The 7,864-nt window shown below is 36.7% G+C and overlaps 1 long non-coding RNA gene across 1 annotated transcript in view; it reads left to right on the forward strand.

Annotated features, from left to right (window-relative positions):
* The window catches only part of LOC132407197 (uncharacterized), a 184,570-nt gene extending 176,917 nt beyond the window's left edge, over positions 1-7,653 (forward strand). Inside the window, exon 3 of the long non-coding RNA XR_009516398.1 lies at positions 7,513-7,653. This is a non-coding gene — a long non-coding RNA (uncharacterized LOC132407197). The remainder of the gene's footprint in view (positions 1-7,512) is intronic.
* Positions 7,654-7,864: the final 211 nt, after the last annotated feature.

Consider the following 7,864-nt stretch of genomic DNA (forward strand, 5'->3'; position numbering starts at 1 on the left):
TTCAGATTTTCTGTATTACTTTTTATAATGTGTCTATCATCCATGTATGGACAAACACGAGACTGTTACAGGAAAAACATGGAGGTAAATTATTCAGATTGGATAAGAGTTTTCTTGATTTGGGTGAAGTTCCATGTCTCTTCATATTTTATGATATTAAATCTTTTGCATTTTGGAACTATCAGTTCTCTTTCTTAGGATCAACCTTTCTGCTCTTGACTGGAGTTTGAATTTTAACACTTCATTCATGCCAAGGTTTCATACATAGGTTAACTATTTTCACTCTCATGACAATTAACATTTGGACCGTAATGAATATGCATTAACTTTTTAATTATTTATGGCATGAGAGTGCTATCAGCAAAACTCCTGTTCCTGTCTCAAACTCCAGTTATAGGTGTCTGATCTGTCTTTCTAAGTCCAAGTACAGATGTGCAGTGTCTGAGCAGATGCCACCCGTCCCCAGCTATCATAATCAGTTCTACAAAGAAAGACTGTTTAAAAAAATCACCAGCTCTAATGAAGAAAATTAAGAAAGCTTCTGATGTGGATTTTTACTGAAGAAGGAACTTCAGAATCTTAAAGGAAAGAATAAGACTTCAAAGAGTGGTGTGTAAGTTGAACTTTCATAAAGCTGTTAGAATTATTAGAACTGTATTAAGTTTCAATACAATTTCTGGCCAAACTAGCAACTTTCTTCTGAAGACAGGGCTGTCCCTGGGCAACTGGGACTAGTAGGGAGGATGTTGTGGCTGGCATGAATATGATGGGCAGAAGGGCCTGTTTCTAAGCTGTATTCCTCCAGGACTCTATGCTGCATGTGTCGCAATGTGTGCTGGCAATATCAGAACCCAAGCGCGGAGGAAAGACAGACCCTGATGTCGAGACGGTGACAAGAGTTTATTCATAATATTGCCAAAAAAAAAATCAGTGGCTTGGCTATGCAACACCTCAAGAAATAACATTCTCAAAACTGCCACCCAGCAATTAGCACTAATCAGGTGTCCACTTAAATAATCCAAGAATCCCTGATTCTATCAAAATGAACTTAACAAGCTTAAAGAGAAAGCACCAGGAGACTGCATTTCACTTCAGAAAAACACAAGGAACCCTAAACAACTAACGACTCTCCTTAAAGAATAATTAACCACTTCAGGGGCTCTAAATATCCTCAGAGCCCAATGCTATGTGGCACCCTGCAGAGACCCAAAGAGCTCATTACAGAATCACCCTCCCTGTGGCCAGCGGGGAGCTGATTACTCGAGATCCAGGGATAATTCAAGAGGGAGACCTGGGGTGGGAGAGGGAGAGACTCAGATGCCTTGGAAATCTAGAGAAACTTGACCACCTGGAGAACCTTGAGACCTGAAAACATGAAACTTGAAACCTAAGGAAGGATCCTGAAAGGAGCTTGCTCACTGTGTTTTACCCTTCACTGTTTTTCCAGGGGCGATTAGGATACAGAAGGCTCAATTTTATAGGTTGAGATGGCATAGACAGGCTCTTCTTATCACTGAGCTAGCTGGCTCTTTGTAGATCTGTTTCATTTGTTACTTGAAAGTTCAATTTTCACAGTCTGTACCATGATTTCCATCAAGAGATTAAATATAAGGCAGCCTACTCTTGATAGGGTTACTTCACTTGTGTGTTTGCACACTCCAGCCAGGATTAGTTTTTGGTGCAGGGTTCTTCAGGGCTGCAAACAGAAATTACTATTTCAGAAGACACTTGTACACTGGAACATTTGCTACTACTTGCATCACTATAGGAAATTTCCTGTATGTCAAAGTAAAATTCTAAAGACAAAAGTGAATAGGATTATAATTTTAAAAAGTAGGATCCTTTTCAAATTCATGGCTTGTGTGGAGGCTGGTTTCCTTTAACTCAGCTGATTATCTATTACAGCTGCACATCATGACTGCAGAAGATGTCAATGAAGAAAGGTCACAGGCAGAGAACAAGTTTCATTTCAGCTTAATATGGGGTGGAAGATGATGCCATTTAGCATGTCCCCTAAAAATGAGCTTACAAGAAAGATGTGTTCTTAGGAAGACATTGCAGGCTAAGTTCCACAAGCAAGAGGAAATCTGCAGATGTTGGAAACCCAAACAACACACAAGTGCTGGAGGAACTCAGCAGATGCAGCATCTATGGAAAAAAATACATTGTAAGTTTTGGGCTGAAATGTCTTTTTTTTCTCTCTGGTCCTGCTGAAGGGTTTCAGCCTGACGAGTCAACCATATGTTTTTCCAAAGATGCTGCCTGGCCTGCTGAGTTCCTTCAGCCTTTTGTTCCACCATGTCTTCTGAAAATCGGTGGGTTAAGTGGTATCTTAAAATCAGTACTTGATCTTGAGGTCTTTCTTATCCCTAAAATCACAGACAGAGCTTTTCAAGGTGGATCCCATGAGAAACTTGACTTGATCAATTCTAGAATGTGACAAAGGAAAAGAAAACCACAGCTACATTTTCCCAAAGTTAATCTGTCATTGCTTGTTAGACATTTCATTCCATCTGTAACTGATCAGATAATGTATTTTATGTAATAGTGTTACTTAGAGTAGCTGTTGCCTCTTTGTGAACTGATAAACTACACTGCTCTGTAGCCTTAACCAAGTCTTCAGATGGAGTCATTATCTCAAGAAAGTTAGCTTTGAATTACTTATGACTTTGAATTTGAATGCCACTGTTCTTACCAGCCAATAAGGAGGCTATACCACAATGACTGAGCCTCTAAAGATTTATTTTGAGCTTCGTTGAAGCTCTGCAAGAGACTACATGTTGACCAGGAGAGCTATGGAGACTGTCTATGGATGAAAAATTGGGTAACAGTAAGGAATTGGCTGACAGACTTGCTCAGGTGTCAGGCCCAATAACTGGATTATTTCAAGGCTTAGTCTTCAAGTCTCATCTTTGATGGGCTCAGTCTTTGACACCTTCTTTATTTCAGGCCCAATCCACTCATTAGGATTTAAGTACTGACCCTGATCCAGTTCCTGATAGAGGGTCCTGCATTGGTAGCACAACTCTGTGCTACAGTATCGATGCTATAGAGCTCTATTGTGTGAGTCTGGGGTACCAGTGAGTGCAGGTGTGTCACTGGCATTAACTTCAATTTAAAAGTGCTCTTTCTTTCTTTCTTTTTCAATCTTTTTATTAAATTTCATATATAAAAAAAACAACACATAATAATGAATAGATTACAGATTCAATAAACTTGAGATTACATTAGTAATAGGATAATAATATCCTATTAAAACATCCATCAACAAAAGGTACATAAATCAATCAAGTCTATATAAATATATATGAAAAAAAACCAAAAATAATCATCAAAAAAAGAAAAAAAAATTGAGATTATATATGAGAAAAAATATATATTGAAAAAAAATACTAAACTATAACTAACATGGGCAATAATAGTACTTTATAAATATATGAAGGTGTCAAGAAAAGAACTCCGGAACTCCATACCTGAACAAGGATAAGTAGAGAAAAGGATCTGAAATAGGCCAAATTAATTCATATGAAAGTGTCGAATAAATGGTCCCCAGGTTTCTTCAAATTTAATTGAAGAATCAAAGATAGTGCTTCTGATTTTTTCCAAACTCAAATAAGAAATAGTTTGGGAGAACCACTGAAATGTAGTAGGAGGATTTACTTCTTTCCAGTTTTGTAATATAGACCTTCTGGCCATTAATGTTACAAAGGCAATCATTCGTCTGATTGAAGGGGAAAGCTGATTGCCATCTTCATTTGGTATACCGAAAATTGCAGTAATAAAATGGGGTTGTAAATCGATATTCCATACTGAGGAAATGACATCAAAAATGTCCTTCCAATAGTTATGTAAAGTGGGACATGTCCAAAACATGTGAGTCAATGAAGCCACTTCTAAGTGACATCTGTCACATTGAGGATTAATATGCGAATAAAATCGGGCAAGCTTATCTTTAGACATATAAGCTCTATGTACAATTTTAAATTGTATTAAAGCATGTTTAGCACAAATAGAGGAGGAATCAACCATTTGTAAAATTTTTTCCCATTTATCTGTTGATATATTACATCGAAGTTCTTTTTCCCATTCTTGTCTAATTCTATCCGATATTTCTGGCTGTATCTTCATAATCATGTTATAAATAAAAGCTACTAATCCCTTCTGACAAGGATTAAAAGTAAAAATCAAATCTGAAAAATCCGATGGAGTTGAATTAGGAAAAGATGGAAGAATTTTATGTAAGAAATTTCTAATTTGTAAGTATCTAAAAAAATTAGATTTAGGTAATTCAAATTTGTTGGATAGTTGATCAAAAGACATCAAAGTACCTTCAAAAAAAAGATCACGAAAACATTTTATACCTTTCCTTTTCCATATACTAAAAGCTTGATCTGTCAATGAAGGTTTAAAAAAAAAATTACATAAAATAGGGCTGTCCAGAGCAAAGTTTTTCAGATTAAAGAATTTGCGAAATTGAAACCAAATTCGTAGTGTATGTTTAACAACAGGGTTAGATATCTGTTTATTGAATTTGGCTAAATCAATAGGAAGAAAAGAACCAAGAACGGAAAATATAGAATATCCCTTAACCTCACTACATTCCAAATTTACCCACTGTGGGCACACAGGTGAATCCAAATCTAGTTTCCAGTACATTAGGTTACGAATATTATTCACCCAATAATAAAATCTAAAGTTAGGTAAAGCTAGACCACCATCTTTTTTAGACTTTTGTAATTGCCTTTTGCTTAACCTAGGATTTTTATTTTGCCACACAAATGAGGAAATTTTTGAATCAATATTATCAAAAAAAGATTTAGGAATAAAAATTGGTAAAGCTTGGAATAAATATAAAAATTTCGGTAAAATCATCATTTTAATAGCATTAATCCGACCAACTAATGATAAAAATAAGGGAGACCATCTTGTAGTAAGTTGCTGAATTTGATGAAGCATAGGTAAAAAATTCAGTCCAAATAAATCTTTATATTTCTTGGTGATTTTTATACCTAAATAGATAAAGTTATCAGTAACAACTTTAAATGGCATCCTATCACTCAATAAAGTTTGCGCGTTTAAAGGGAATAACTCACTCTTATCTAAGTTTAACTTATAACCAGAAAAGCTACCAAATTGAGCCAACAAGGATAAAATAGCAGGAATAGACCTACTAGGATTAGAAATATATAACAACAAATCATCAGCATAAAGCGATAATTTGTATAACTTCTCATTACGGGTAATACCAAAAATATTAGGAGACTCACGAATAGCAATAGCTAAAGGTTCTAATGCAATATTAAATAATAAAGGACTTAAAGGACAACCTTGTCTCGTACCACGAGATAATTGAAAAAAAGAGGATCTATAATTATTTGTAAGAATAAAAGTGCTCTTTCTAAGTTTGAAATATGCAAAACGGGTTGGAACATATATTTAATTACCATCCTTGTCTCAGATCATCTGAACTTTTTACCCTTGTTGGAGACAGGCATGTAGAAACTAATTTGTGCAGAAGTTATCACAGACAAGAAATATTTCCAGTTCCTGATCTAAAAGGCAACTATAAATGTGATTAAACTAAATCTTGACTTTTTTGTAATTTTTTTCTGAACACTCTTCGGTTTTACTTTTAGGATTTACTTTTGAAATATCACTGCTTTGAAAACTGCAATTCGTCAAATAAAATGGCCATGTTTTAGGAAAGGATAAGCTGTAGATTTTATTGATACTATCTCCATTTAACCCTTTGAAACAATGCTGGTCTGAGATCTTATGTGGCACAGTGGAGATTGGGGCCTGAACCCAGCCCTCAGTCTCCAGGATGTAGCATGGTGGTCAATTGCTGCTTGTTCTTTCTTCCAGTCAATAAAAGCCGATATCTAGCCTCACGTCTCAGAGAGTTATTGATGGTGCATCAATTTTGTTCTCCACATTTCTAATATTTTATGTTTTCAGTTCCGATTTTCACCACTTGTAATTTCTTGATTCCATATTACCATCTTTTCTTTCATTTATTAACCCAGAGGTAGGGCAATGAAATAAAGAGTATAACATTTTATATTACCCAACATACTAAATGAATTTAACATACTCATTTCCTGATGCTTTCAGTTTGTATTTTTTTTGTTAAATTAAAAAATGTGTTGAACTCAAAGATGAGAAAATATTTCATATCAAAATGGGATAGGGATAAAAAATATGTTTACAAAACAATTGCCAGAATACTTGGTAATTTTCAGTTGGCACAAAATTAGTTTAAATTTCAGAGTGCAGTGCAAATTAAGGAATGCGTCAGAAACAGGAAGTGATAATTGAGCATTAGCTCAGAATGGATTCGATCGGTACATCCAGGCTAGGAGTGGTTCTGCATTATTTCTCATTATGTTGGATGTCATCATTTGGAGTTTCCACCACTGTTCAATCAAACATACACACCAGTTCTCAATTATGGAACTCTATGCTACAATCCCAAACTCCACACTTACCAGCAGAAGCCTGTCCTTTACCACTAAAACTGCTCGCTGACAAAAAAAGTGGATAGGTAGATGGAGGAAGATGCACACTGCTATATTCTCCAGCTGAGATGAAATATAAAATCCATGCACCATTGAGAGAAATTGATGGTCATCATCCCCCTCTTTCTTCCCCCCCTCCTCATCAGTCATCTTCACCATCTCCCCAAAGGAAGTGTGCTGGTAGTTTTACCCCCAAATATCCACACTAGATTCCCTTTTTTGCCTTCATCTCTCTTCCCTTCTTATGTCATTCATATCCAACCCATCCAAGAGTTTCCTCCCTAGGCGCAAATTCATTCATCTGCTTCTTCTCCCACTTCCTTCCCCTCCACCACTGGACATTTCACTTGCCTTCCATTCATTGCTACCTGGATACCCTCCTCAATTCCTCACCCAATTCATTTCTTGCTTCCTACCTCCCTTGCCACCTTTCTTCACCCTATGGAACTTGCCATGTCCATTTATATAAGTGGTAGATGAAAGTTCCAACATTATGCTTCCTAAATTTATCAATGGCACAGAGGTAAATAGGAAAGTTATTTGTAGAGAAGAGATAAGAAGACTACAAAGGTGGAAAGTTAGATTAAGTGAGTGGGGTAAAGATCTGACAAATAGAGCAGATCATGCAAAATTAAGCTGTTGTTAATTTTGGCAGGAAAAATAAAAATATGCGAATAAAATAAATGGTGAGAGGAGCCAGAACTCTGAGATGTGGACAGACCTGGGTATCCTAGTGCACAATTTGTAAAAGGTTTGTATGCAGGAACAGCAAGTAGTCCAGAATCATTAGCTACCCTTTATGGGGGATTTGGGGAATTGACAAGTTGTGCTTGAGTTATGGTGGAGCTGAGTGGTGATAGCATTGAACGGCGACTCCTTTGCTCACATCTTTTGAAGCAGCTCTATTACTGTCTCTGATGTCTCTTCTTTCCCTTTTCGGGGCTATTTTGGAGACTCTGCCCTGGAGTTACACGCTGACTTTGGTTCTTTGCAGAAATGGGACCCGCTCTCAGGACCTCACGACCAGACGCTTTTCAATATGCCAAGGACACATCCTAGAAGACTAGCGTGCCTTCAGGGTGCCAGATTTTCATGGCCCTGGAGGTAGGCAGATTCAAGGCTGTGCCACCGCCACTGACTGATGCGTTGCAGGAGAACAAGGAACATCAGAAGCAGCGGGCTTGCTGTTGGCTGTGTGTCCAGAGGTGCAGATCTTGGATGTGTATTGTATACATTTCTCTGACATCAAATATACCTATTAAATACTGTGTATAGTGTTAGTCTTATTATTTAATGATAATGTTTTTCTTCCAGCTCAGAAAAAGGTTTACTTGACTAATATCTGG

Source organism: Hypanus sabinus, chromosome 17 (assembly GCF_030144855.1).
Source record: "Hypanus sabinus isolate sHypSab1 chromosome 17, sHypSab1.hap1, whole genome shotgun sequence".
NCBI lineage: Eukaryota > Metazoa > Chordata > Chondrichthyes > Myliobatiformes > Dasyatidae > Hypanus > Hypanus sabinus.